The following is an 11663-nucleotide window of genomic DNA, read 5'->3' as shown; positions in this document are numbered from 1 at the left end:
AACCACCTTGCAACCGCTTAACAACACCATTGCAATTACCAAACAAACTCTTAGCAACCACTTTGCAAGACCATAGCAACAACCTGGGATATCACAGCTAGCACTTTTCAACATAATTTCAACCACCTTGCAACCACTTAGCAACACCATAGCAACCACCTTGCATCCACTTTGCAAACACTTAGCGAAACCATGGCAACCACCTAGCAAGCACTTAACAACTCTCTTGATCTCTTGGTCTAACTGTGACAATACATACTCTCATTTATATGGAAACAATGGGGCTCCACCCCCTCAATCTGTTTACTGTTTATTTCCATCTGCATGTTGAAATCCACCCCCTATCACACTGGGGGTGAGGCCTTCCTATTTTGAGACTCCTGACTGTGGAGGGTTGTGGTGTTGATGGGAATTGAACTTAGGATTTCCTGAATCTCTTGACCTGCAGGTAGTTAGACAGTCGCTCCACTCTAGAGCTCTGAGGCCGTGTACATTTCTGAGTCTGAGAAAGAAGGGAAGGTAAATTTACTCAGAACTGTGTTTTTATGTAGTGTAGTTTCACAACTCTAGACCGGCCCTACAGTCTAACTGCTGCTCTTCATCAAGTGTGAGGAGGTCATCAGTTCAAATCCCAGCAAGGCCTCAGCGCTCCATTGTAAAGAGTCATGAGATAAAGGAAGTTGTCTCTCAAACTAACTGGTTTCCGAGTACAGGGTATATTTTCACTGGGATTATCAGTTTAGACCAGTGGTGGGCAACTCCAGTCCTGGAGAGCCAGATTTTCTTTAATATATGGACATGAATCCAGTCATTTTTGCTGACCTTGACATCACCATTGTGTTTTCTTAGCGAGGAAGAGAACCCATTAATGCTTTAATGAATGGCCTGGTATGTTTTTGGGTGGTCCAGCGGACTAAGTCCCTGTCACAATGCTCAGAGGATCGTTGGTCTGACACTCGGGCATGCTGCTAGCCATCGGCAGCCAGGTCCCAGATAGAGCACAATTGGCCTTGCTCTTTCCAGGGTGGGTAGATGGCGCTCTCTCTCCAAATCGCTTTGCTGCGGTGCTGGCTGTCACTGGCGTCTGCGGGCTGGTGGGTATGCAGTGCTTCCCTCCAGGCGTGTTGGTTGCCCGGTGATGTTGCTTTGGCAAAAGTTCAGAAAATGAGCGGCTTGACTGCGCACGTGCCAGAGGGGGCGTGTGCTAATTCGCCCTTACTGGGGGCATTGCATGCGATGTGGGGGAAGACTATGTATGGGTTTTTGGGGAGAAAATGGGGGAAATCAGATAAAATGGGGAAAAGATGGGGTTTTCTTTTATTTATGCATTTTTTAAAGGTAAGATATTAAAAAAGTATACATTAGAAATAAAACCTATAAATAAATAATAATGAAAAGTGTTTTGCTCTTTGCATTATATGCTATTATATTTTCATTGTATATTTTCATTCATAAAATGATCTTAAAGTCTTAAATGACGATAATATTATTTAGCACTTCCTTGATTTTTGATCAGAATGATCATTTTGGTTGAGTTAGAAATGTTGATCAGTACTATGCTGGATCAACGGTAAAGTATTGATGAACGTTGACCTGGAGGATGCGCCAGCTCACTCTAGCAATTCCAACAGACCCAAAAGGAGGTTTGAAAAATTTTCCTAACATAACATTTTTCAATGTCTGATTGATTACTGGTAATACACATCAGTTACAACTGAAATGTAATCAATTTTAAAATATCAGCTAAATTACCTTAATATAACAGTGAAGATTTTAGCACTGGCTGTGTCTTCAGCTACTTTTACTGCTCAGATCATGTCAGGCTAGTGCAGTGTATACACTAGCTTATCCTCTCCATCATAAGCCTGGGGAGCTAGATATCTTTAGGGTGTAGAGCACAGTTTGAATGATCATGAGGGAAATTTAACTAGCCAGGCAACGTTGTGTTTTAATGATGTCTGACTTTAATGGTTTAAGCAAAGTTGTAAAATCTTTGAACTGTTTCGTATCGTCAGGCTTTTTGGAGAAGCTTTTTAAGGCAGTAATTACTTTTCTGCCCTGAATGTGCTGGAGGCTCTGCTGTGCTCCAGATTGCTTAGGTGGAACAGGTCTCCAGATAAGTTCTGCACCTCCTGATCTGGAACATGAACTGAGGGCATGAACACTAACAGAGGGGAACGTGAGGAACAGCCTCATGCAGGGTGAACCATGGATATCTGATGTAGTTTAGGTATCTGATGTAGTTTAGCAAATGATTGTGGTTTTTAGTTCAATTACATAAACTTAGCCCTAATAGCTTTAATTCTCAAGGTTCCCAATTTGCATTTTGCAAGACATCTTGCAAAAGTCCTCAAGTCTCAAAATAACTGGTTTCCAAGTATAGGGTATACACACATTGACGAAATTGTTGGTACCCCTCGGTTAATGAAAGAAAAACCCACAATGGTCACAGAAATAACTTGAATCTGACAAAAGTAATAAAGGAAAATTTTATGAAAAATTTTATGAAAAGCAACAAATGAAAATCAGACATTGATTTTGAACCATTGCTTCAACAGAATTATTTTAAAAAGTAAACTCATTAAACAGGCCTGGACAGAAATGATGGTACCCCTGAAAATAATGTGACCAAAGGGACATGTTAAATCAAGGTGTGTCCACTAATTAGCATCACAGGTGTCTACAATCTTGTAATCAGTCAGTGGGCTTATATATAGGGCTACAGGTAGTCACTGTGCTGTTTGGTGACATGGTGTGTACCACACTCAACATGGACCAGAGGAAGAGAAGGAAAGAGTCTCAGGAGATTAGAAAGAAAATTATAGACAAGCACATTAAAGGTAAAGGTTATAAGATCATCTCCAAGCAGCTGGATGTTCCTGTGACTACAGCTGCACATATTATTCAGAAATTTAAGATCCATGGGACTGTAGCCAACCTCCCTGGACGTGGCCTCAGGAGGAAAAAAAATGACAAATCAAAAGAGACGGAAAATACGAATAATAACAAAAGAGCCCAGAAAAACTTCTAAAGAGATTAAAGGTGAACTTCAAGATCAAGGAACATCAGTGTCAGATCACACCATCTGTGATTGTTTGAGCCAAAGTGGACTTCATGGGAGACGACCAAGGAGGACACCATTGTTGAAAACAAATCATAAAAAAGCCAGACTGAAATTTGCCAAACTACCTGTTGACTCTTTCCACAAGCCATCCGTGCCCTGAATGGGGACAGGGACTAGGACACTAAATTAAAGTATCTACATACACAAACTGGACCCTCACTCACTACAATACACAACCATGGCTCGCGGAAAACACACTACGGACAATAACGAAAATATTTCTTTTTAACTCACACATACACTCACATACAGATAAATATGTACATATATATATATATATATATATATATATATATATATATATATATATATACACACAGACACTCACTATTTCATCTGTGTATATATATTTGTATTTTTATTTTTTTTGCTTATATTTCTATATTTCTATATTTTCATATTTTTATATTTTATTTTTTAACTTAAATGTAACTTATTCTATTTTTATTTTTTTATTTAATTTTTCTTTTGCACTTTTGCACTTTACTTCATTAAGTTAAGGTTTAGTTAAGTTTAAATGTAGATCTTATTGTATAGCTTGATGTGGGCAGACTGTCATAAAAGCATTTCACTGCAAGTTATACTGTGTATGACTATGTATGTGACAAATAAAATTTGATTTGATTTGATTTGATTTGATTTGACAAGCCCCAAAGCTTCTGGGAGAATGTCCTATGGACAGATGAGACAAAAATTGAACATTTTGCCAAGGCACATCAGCTCTATGTTCACAGATGGAAAAATGAAGCATATCAGGAAAAGATCACTGTCCCTTCTGTGAAACATGGAGGAGGCTCTGTCATGTTCTGGGGCTGCTTTGCTGGCCTGTTTCATGAGTTTATTTTTTTTTTATAATTCTGTTGAAGCATGTTTAAAAAGCAATGTCTGACTTTCACTGGTTAATTTTCATAGCATTTATTATTACTTTTTTACTTTTGTCAGATTCAAGTTATTTCTGTGACCATTATGGGTTTTTCTTTCATTAACCGAGGGGTACCAACAATTTTGTCTACATGTGTATATACAAATATACAATATAACATGGATAGCTGATGTAGTTTTGTTTTGAGTTATATTACATGAACTATTACATTCTCAACTATTACATTAAATCCTCAAGGTTCCCAATTTGCAAAATGACATTTTTGATATTTGACAAAGTTTCTTTCACTCTTTTCTTTCCCATATTCTGCTTTTCACAGAATGACCCTTTCTGTAGTTAAAGAAGGCCTGGTTTAACCTATTTTTAAAGATGATTGGAGTGGTGTTTGGTTGTCTGTTGATGTTTTGTTAAAATTCCAATGTTGTTTCAATATTAATCAGTGACAGTTTAACATTGATCTAACATCTGTTCAATGATTTAACATCTGTATCATGACAGGCCTAGAGTAGGTTTAGTAGGCCTGTTAGAGCAGGGAAATCAGCAAACTCTTCTGAGTTGCTCACCCCTGGTTCAGACCACCTGGAACAAGCTACCAGGGTTTTTTAGCAGGGTTATAAAGGATGGAAAGTTTATACAGGAACCTAATTTTTTGAGTTTCTTGGTTGTTTAGAGACTGATTACTCACTGTATCACAGATTGAATTGTTAGATCCAGGACTTGGTTCAGTAAGATCCTTCTACTATTGCACGTCAACGGCTTTGAAAATTAGCCCTCTGACCTCTGGCCGGGCGTTCAATCAATCCAGGCCTGTAGAAATATGCAGCGTGTCAACTTGTCAACTTGAGGCAGTGATGGATGCTTTCTGAAACCTGAGGTACACTCTTAATAACCCTTCCGAACATCAGTATTCCATACACGGAAGACATTTTCCCAGAATGTTTTTTAACAACTTCACCTTCTTGTTGCAAAATCTATGGTGTGATCTTCTCTGCCGAGTGAGCAGGAGCTGTGAACGATTCAGCTGGGGGTTATTCCTTCCAGTAAAACAGAGCACAGGCTGAAACATGCTCAGTTCATCTGTACAGTAATTTAAGAGCAGGTGTCCGTGAACCCTTCAGGGATTCCAATCTTACATCACCCCCACAGTGCTCACATAACAACATCAGACCGAGCGCAGAACACCAGAACACCAATGAGCCGGATTTACTGTTAAACAGTAACGAGAAGCAGGAAAAATCCATTTAAACATTTTATTTAGTGCTTAAACTGTATAACTGTACTGGCTTTTTATGAAAGTGAGAGTGAGCTATAACGAACAAAACATCAGGGAACAAAGTAGACCTACAGTCAGGTGACCATTAATTCTAGAGGTTTAATGATCATATATTATTATTAATGTTTAGGATTTTCAGTCATTTTTACACAGTCCCTCCATTTACACAATCTCAAGTAATTGGACTAGCTATCATAATTATAAATATAGATTATTTTTAATACTTGGATGAAAACCTTTTATAGTCAATGACTGCCTGACGTCTGGAACCCAAAGCCAGGCCTTTACTGCAGCTGTCTTCAGATGGATAATTTTGGGCCGTTATCCATCTGTACTGACAAATTTGCAACACAGGACTTTGACAGATTTATTTTTGTATATTTGTTTTATATTTATTTACTCATTTTTGTAAAAAATATAATTTGTTTATTCATTTACTCACTAATTGTTATAGTCTGAGAAAGAAAGGAAGGTAAATTTACTCAGAACTGTGTTTTTATGGAGGGGAATTTCATAGCTCTAGACCAGCCCTACGATCTAACTGCTGCTCATCAAGTGTGAGGAGGTAGTCAGTGAAAACACCAACATTTCTATACTTTAAGAAGAAGCTCTTAGGTTGCTTCAGAGGTGCAGATGGATAATTTTGGGTTGTTATCCATCTGTACTGTGAAGCACTGTACTATCAATTTTGCAACACAGGACTGAATCAGAAAGTAGAGCTCTATACACTTCAGAATCAACCCTTCTCCTTCTATCAGCAGAACATCATCAATAAACACCAGAGACCCTGTTCCACTGCCAGCCATACATGCCTATGCTTTAACAATGCCTCCGCCATGTTTAACAGATCTCTTTTTGTATATTCATTTATTTGTTTATGTATTTATTTTCTTGAATCATTGTTATAGTCCAAGAAAGAAGGGAAGGTAAATTTACCCAGAACTGTGTTTTTATGGAGGGGAATTTCACAGCTCTAGACCGGCCTTACGGTCTAACTGCTTCAGAGGTGCAGATGGATAATGCCAGCCACTGCCAGCCATACATGTCTATGCTTTAACAGTGCCATGTTTGATAGATTTATTTTTGTTTATTTATTTATAGAAAAAACAATGTGCAAAATATAATTATATGTAATAGAAATATTACATATATATAAGAAATCCCAAAAATATTACATCTAAAATATATCCTACACAATAAATTTCAATATGTCTTATATCCCAATATATCCTCCCCTTATATCCCAATATTGCAGGAAAACATATGTACAAATTCCATTATATTGAAAAATATATGTACAATATATATATTTTTAAATACAGGAATAAAATCAACATTTTAAAAATACAATAATTAACAAAAATGTGAATACATATTTCTGCAAATCATACATGAAAATGATGCCATTATATGGGAAGCCTTGGCACCAAAATTCCAAATACCCAATTTTATATATTGAAAATATTGAAGTTTACTAAAAGTACATGTATAATACGTCAACACATACATACAGTGTCTTAGCACAGAACTTCAGAACAGTGCTGCTGTCAGAAATGAGCACATTAGGCAGTGTCACTGAGGCACATGATGGTCTGATTGCAGCCATTCTTCCAGCTTATACCACAGGCTACAACTGTGCAATACATAAACTGAGCTTTAAAGTCTGAGTTCCCGGAGCAGCTGAGCGTCGCATTGTGCCTTTTCACCCAGTTCTTAGAGTAATGTCCCTTACATAAATGTACACAATGCCCCTCTGTTAAATCAAATCTGTGTCTGAGAGGTTGGGAAAGTGCAGCACCGGAGACTGGACGGCACTTTAAGCCACGCAGGCCTGAGGTCACCCAGTAGTGTATAATGTAGGACTGTATTTGTCACCCTCTGAACAGGCCTGGTGCTGCGTTATCTGGGTGCCAGTGTTTGTGTGCGAGCGGTTTGTTATGCTAGGTGTTCCCATGGGCGATGGCCCTCGAGCTGCATTTTGATTGGTGGTCCAGGTACACACCCCTGGCGATTAAGCGGAGGTGTGTTGAGTAAAGAGTGAGTTTGCAGGTTTAGGTGTTAAAACTGCAGGAGCTTCTATAGGATTATACAGCCATTGTAGTTCACTATGAATCAGCTCTGTAAGAATATCATAGATCATACAGGGTCAAATAGCATGAATACATGATTTGGACTGAAAAGATCATTTCTAAACAGATGCAAATAAACTCAAAATATTAATTGTTGAATTAAAAATTACAAAATACACAATGAAATGTTGAGCTTCAAATGAATTCAACTAAACTATACTGAAAGGAGCTGAACTCATTTGAAATAAATGAAATTGAACTGAACTGAGCTTAATTGAATTCAGCTGAACTGAACTTAACTTTACTTAACATAAGTGCACTGAAACTGAACTTAACTGAAAAGCAGTGGACGGAACTGAATTCAACTGAACTGAATTTAACTGAATTTAACTGAACTAAACTGAATTCAACTGAATGGAACTGAACTGAATTCAATTGAACTGAATTCAACTAAACTGAACTGAACTGAACTGAATTCAACTGAACTGATATTAACGGAACTGAACTGAATTCAACTGAACTGATATTAACGGAACTGAACTGAATTCAACTGAACTGAATGGAACTGAACTGAACTGAATTACACTCAATAGAGCTGAACTGATTTCAGAAAAACAAAACTGAATTGAACTGAACTGAACTATACTGAATTGAACTGAACTGAATTACACTGAACTAAACTGAACTAAACTGAATTGAACTGAACTGAACTATAGTGAATTGAACTGAACTGAATTACACTGAGCTAAACTGAACTAAACTGAACTGAACTGAACTGAATTACACTCAATAGAGCTGAACTGATTTCAGAAAAACAAAACTGAATTGAACTGAACTGAACTATACTGAATTGAACTGAACTGAATTACACTGAACTAAACTGAACTAAACTGAATTGAACTGAACTGAACTATACTGAATTGAACTGAACTGAATTACACTGAACTAAACTGAACTGAACTGAATTGAACTGAACTGAACTGAGTTACACTGAACTAAACTGAACTAAACTGAATTGAACTGAACTGAATTGAACTGAACTGAACTGAACTGAACTGAACTTAACTGAAAAGCAGTGGACGGAACTGAATTCAACTGAACTGAATTTAACTGAATTTAACTGAACTAAACTGAATTCAACTGAATGGAACTGAACTGAATTCAATTGAACTGAATTCAACTAAACTGAACTGAACTGAACTGAACTGAATTCAACTGAACTGATATTAACGGAACTGAACTGAATTCAACTGAACTGAATGGAACTGAACTGAACTGAATTACACTCAATAGAGCTGAACTGATTTCAGAAAAACAAAACTGAATTGAACTGAACTAAACTATACTGAATTGAACTGAACTGAATTACACTGAACTAAACTGAACTAAACTGAATTGAACTGAACTGAACTATAGTGAATTGAACTGAACTGAATTACACTGAGCTAAACTGAACTAAACTGAACTGAACTGAACTGAATTACACTCAATAGAGCTGAACTGATATCAGAAAAACAAAACTGAATTGAACTGAACTGAACTATACTGAATTGAACTGAACTGAATTACACTGAACTAAACTGAACTAAACTGAATTGAACTGAACTGATCTATACTGAATTGAACTGAACTGAATTACACTGAACTAAACTGAACTGAACTGAATTGAACTGAACTGAACTGAGTTACACTGAACTAAACTGAACTAAACTGAATTGAACTGAACTGAATTGAACTGAACTGAACTGAACTGAACTGAACTGAACTGAACTAAACTGGACTGAACTGAACTAAACTAAACTGAATTGAACTGAACTGAACTGAAATGAACTGAACTGAATTACACTGAATTGAACTTAACTGAGCTAAATTACAGACTTGAACTGAACAAAACTGAATTACGCCGAACTGAACTGAACTGAATTACACTGAACTGAACTGAACTTAATTACACTGAACTGAACTGAATTACACTGAACTGATTTCAAATGAACTGAACTCAATTTAATTGAACTGAACTAAATGCTAATGGAGATGATCTGTTTCTAAAGCTGCTTATGTTGAGAGGAACCCCTAAAGCCTGCTGAAGAAGCTGCACACACACACACACACACACACACACACACACACACTCTCTTAAGACACGCTGAACTACAGTGACCTGCTCTTGGTGCCCTCCCAAACTAACTACACACACTTAACACACCAGAGAGCCTGGTCACAGAGCTTCACTGAGGGGGTTATTCTCAGAAGAAGATAAAACCATCATCATCTTCATCCATACAAACAGCACTGAACCCTAAGACCTCCACGCACCCCCCCGCTCAGCCGCTCATCGAACCTGGGGCCATTGCAGTCAGCAGATCATGGAGGACTTATCATGCTATGGACCTGTGAAGCTGTTATCTGAAAGAAATGTGCTTGAACCTTAAAAAAGTATGTATGTGTGTGTGAGCACACACACGTCTGAGTGTATATTAACAAGTCGTAAACTTGCTGACTGTGTGTCCAAAGGGCATTTCCCTTTGCTGAGTCATATGATGAGTATTAATGCAGTTGTGCAAAACGATGGATTATTAAAGCTTTAGTTTCTGTAACTGAATTTTATTTTGTAATTCTGGGAGCATTTTATAAAAAATATAAAATTTCTACATTTTATATTAATTTAGCGGACATTTTAGGAAGAAAAAACGTATTATGCGTAGTTTCACAGTCACAACTACATATTTATTGCTGAATTTTTAACAATAATGTACATTAATGTGAGATTCTATTAATTTCTATTTCTATATAGTTTCTCATCATAATCTAAAGAGCAGTTGGTGTTTTCAAGCGATGTAAAAAAGGAGCAAATTCACAATTCAGGACTAATTTTGTGTCTTTAACTATGTCTTCAAAGGGGGAATTTCACACTTTTTTTCCTATTTAATTTGTGCATAATTAATATAATTAATATTGTGATTTTAGCTGGTGAACGGACCAAGACATCTGAAGCTCCCTAAAAGCTCCCTTACAGACAAATGGTTATGAGTACACTGCCTGATGCCCGGGACAGTTTCAGGCCTTTTTTAATGCACCTATGGTGGAGGGATATGGCCAAACGTAGTCCCTAAAGAAAACTGTATTGGTTGAGATTCTCCACTATTTTACCATCATCCTCATCTTCATCATCATCATTACTCCATATACATCTCAGAAGACTTGTGTAGCTTCACTGGTGGGTTTAGATAGTCTTGTAGATAATAAAATAGGGGCTATATTTGTGTCATAGTCATGGAAACTGACCTGGTTTCATTTACCACCACTGCAAAGAAATGAAGAGTAAAAGGTTTCTCTTCAATGAACCACGATTTTACAAATCCACAAAACGAATGACTTTCTAACTTCTGAAAATCTCTTGCATTTTATTTAATCTCTTGTTTAGGTGAGTTAGCTCAGTACTCCTAGGATCCAAGTAGACACGTCCTTGAACTGTACGTCTGGGCCATGAAGAGCAATCAGCAGAGAGCTGTGCAATGAGCTTATCAGCCAGCCCCCTTAGCTCACTAATTCAGTGGTGCAGGGTAAAGTGACTAATGGACTGTCTAGAGTGATCTGAACGACCTTGGAGGATCTTTACAGGTTACCCCTGAACAAAGTACAGGAGCAGTTACATAAATCCTCACCTGCTAAAGCTGTACTGCGCTAAGACTGAAACTGGAGCTGTGTGATTATGGATGCGATTATATACCCATACATACTGTATACTGATAGGGATTTGCATTTACTGCAGTGGAGTAATAGGGAATCACTACAACTGTAGGGGGAGCCCATGAGCAAAAATGTGCGTATTGCAATGTCAGTTAATCAATATTATACAGGCAATGTTCAGGATGACCATAAGTGTGGGCAAGGGTTTGGGGATTGTACAAAGACCCCTTTATATTTTTACCATTTCCTATCATTTTGTGCAATGACATGTACTCCAATCAGACAGTAATGATTTGTATAACGTTGTGCTGTCACACAAAAAGCTCATAAAGAAAAACCTTGATAAATAATAAAAACTGAGCAATATGGTTTTTACATGACAGCAACAAGACTTAGTTCACAGAGGACAAAAATGTTCTGCATTTATTCTCATTTATTCATATAAGATTAGATTAGATTAGATTCAACTTTATTGTCAATGTGCAGAGTACACATACAAAGCCAATGAAATGCAGTTAGCATCCAACCAGAAGTGCAAAATACAGTGTGATTTACATAAAGTGCAAAAAAGAAATGACTGCAACAATTAGGGGTTACATACATATACGGTCCCTACATAATAAT

The sequence above is a fragment of the Salminus brasiliensis genome, chromosome 16, assembly GCF_030463535.1.
Source record: "Salminus brasiliensis chromosome 16, fSalBra1.hap2, whole genome shotgun sequence".
Classification (NCBI taxonomy): domain Eukaryota; kingdom Metazoa; phylum Chordata; class Actinopteri; order Characiformes; family Bryconidae; genus Salminus; species Salminus brasiliensis.
The sequence above is the reverse complement of the archived record's forward strand: the minus strand, read 5'-3'. Positions refer to the sequence as shown.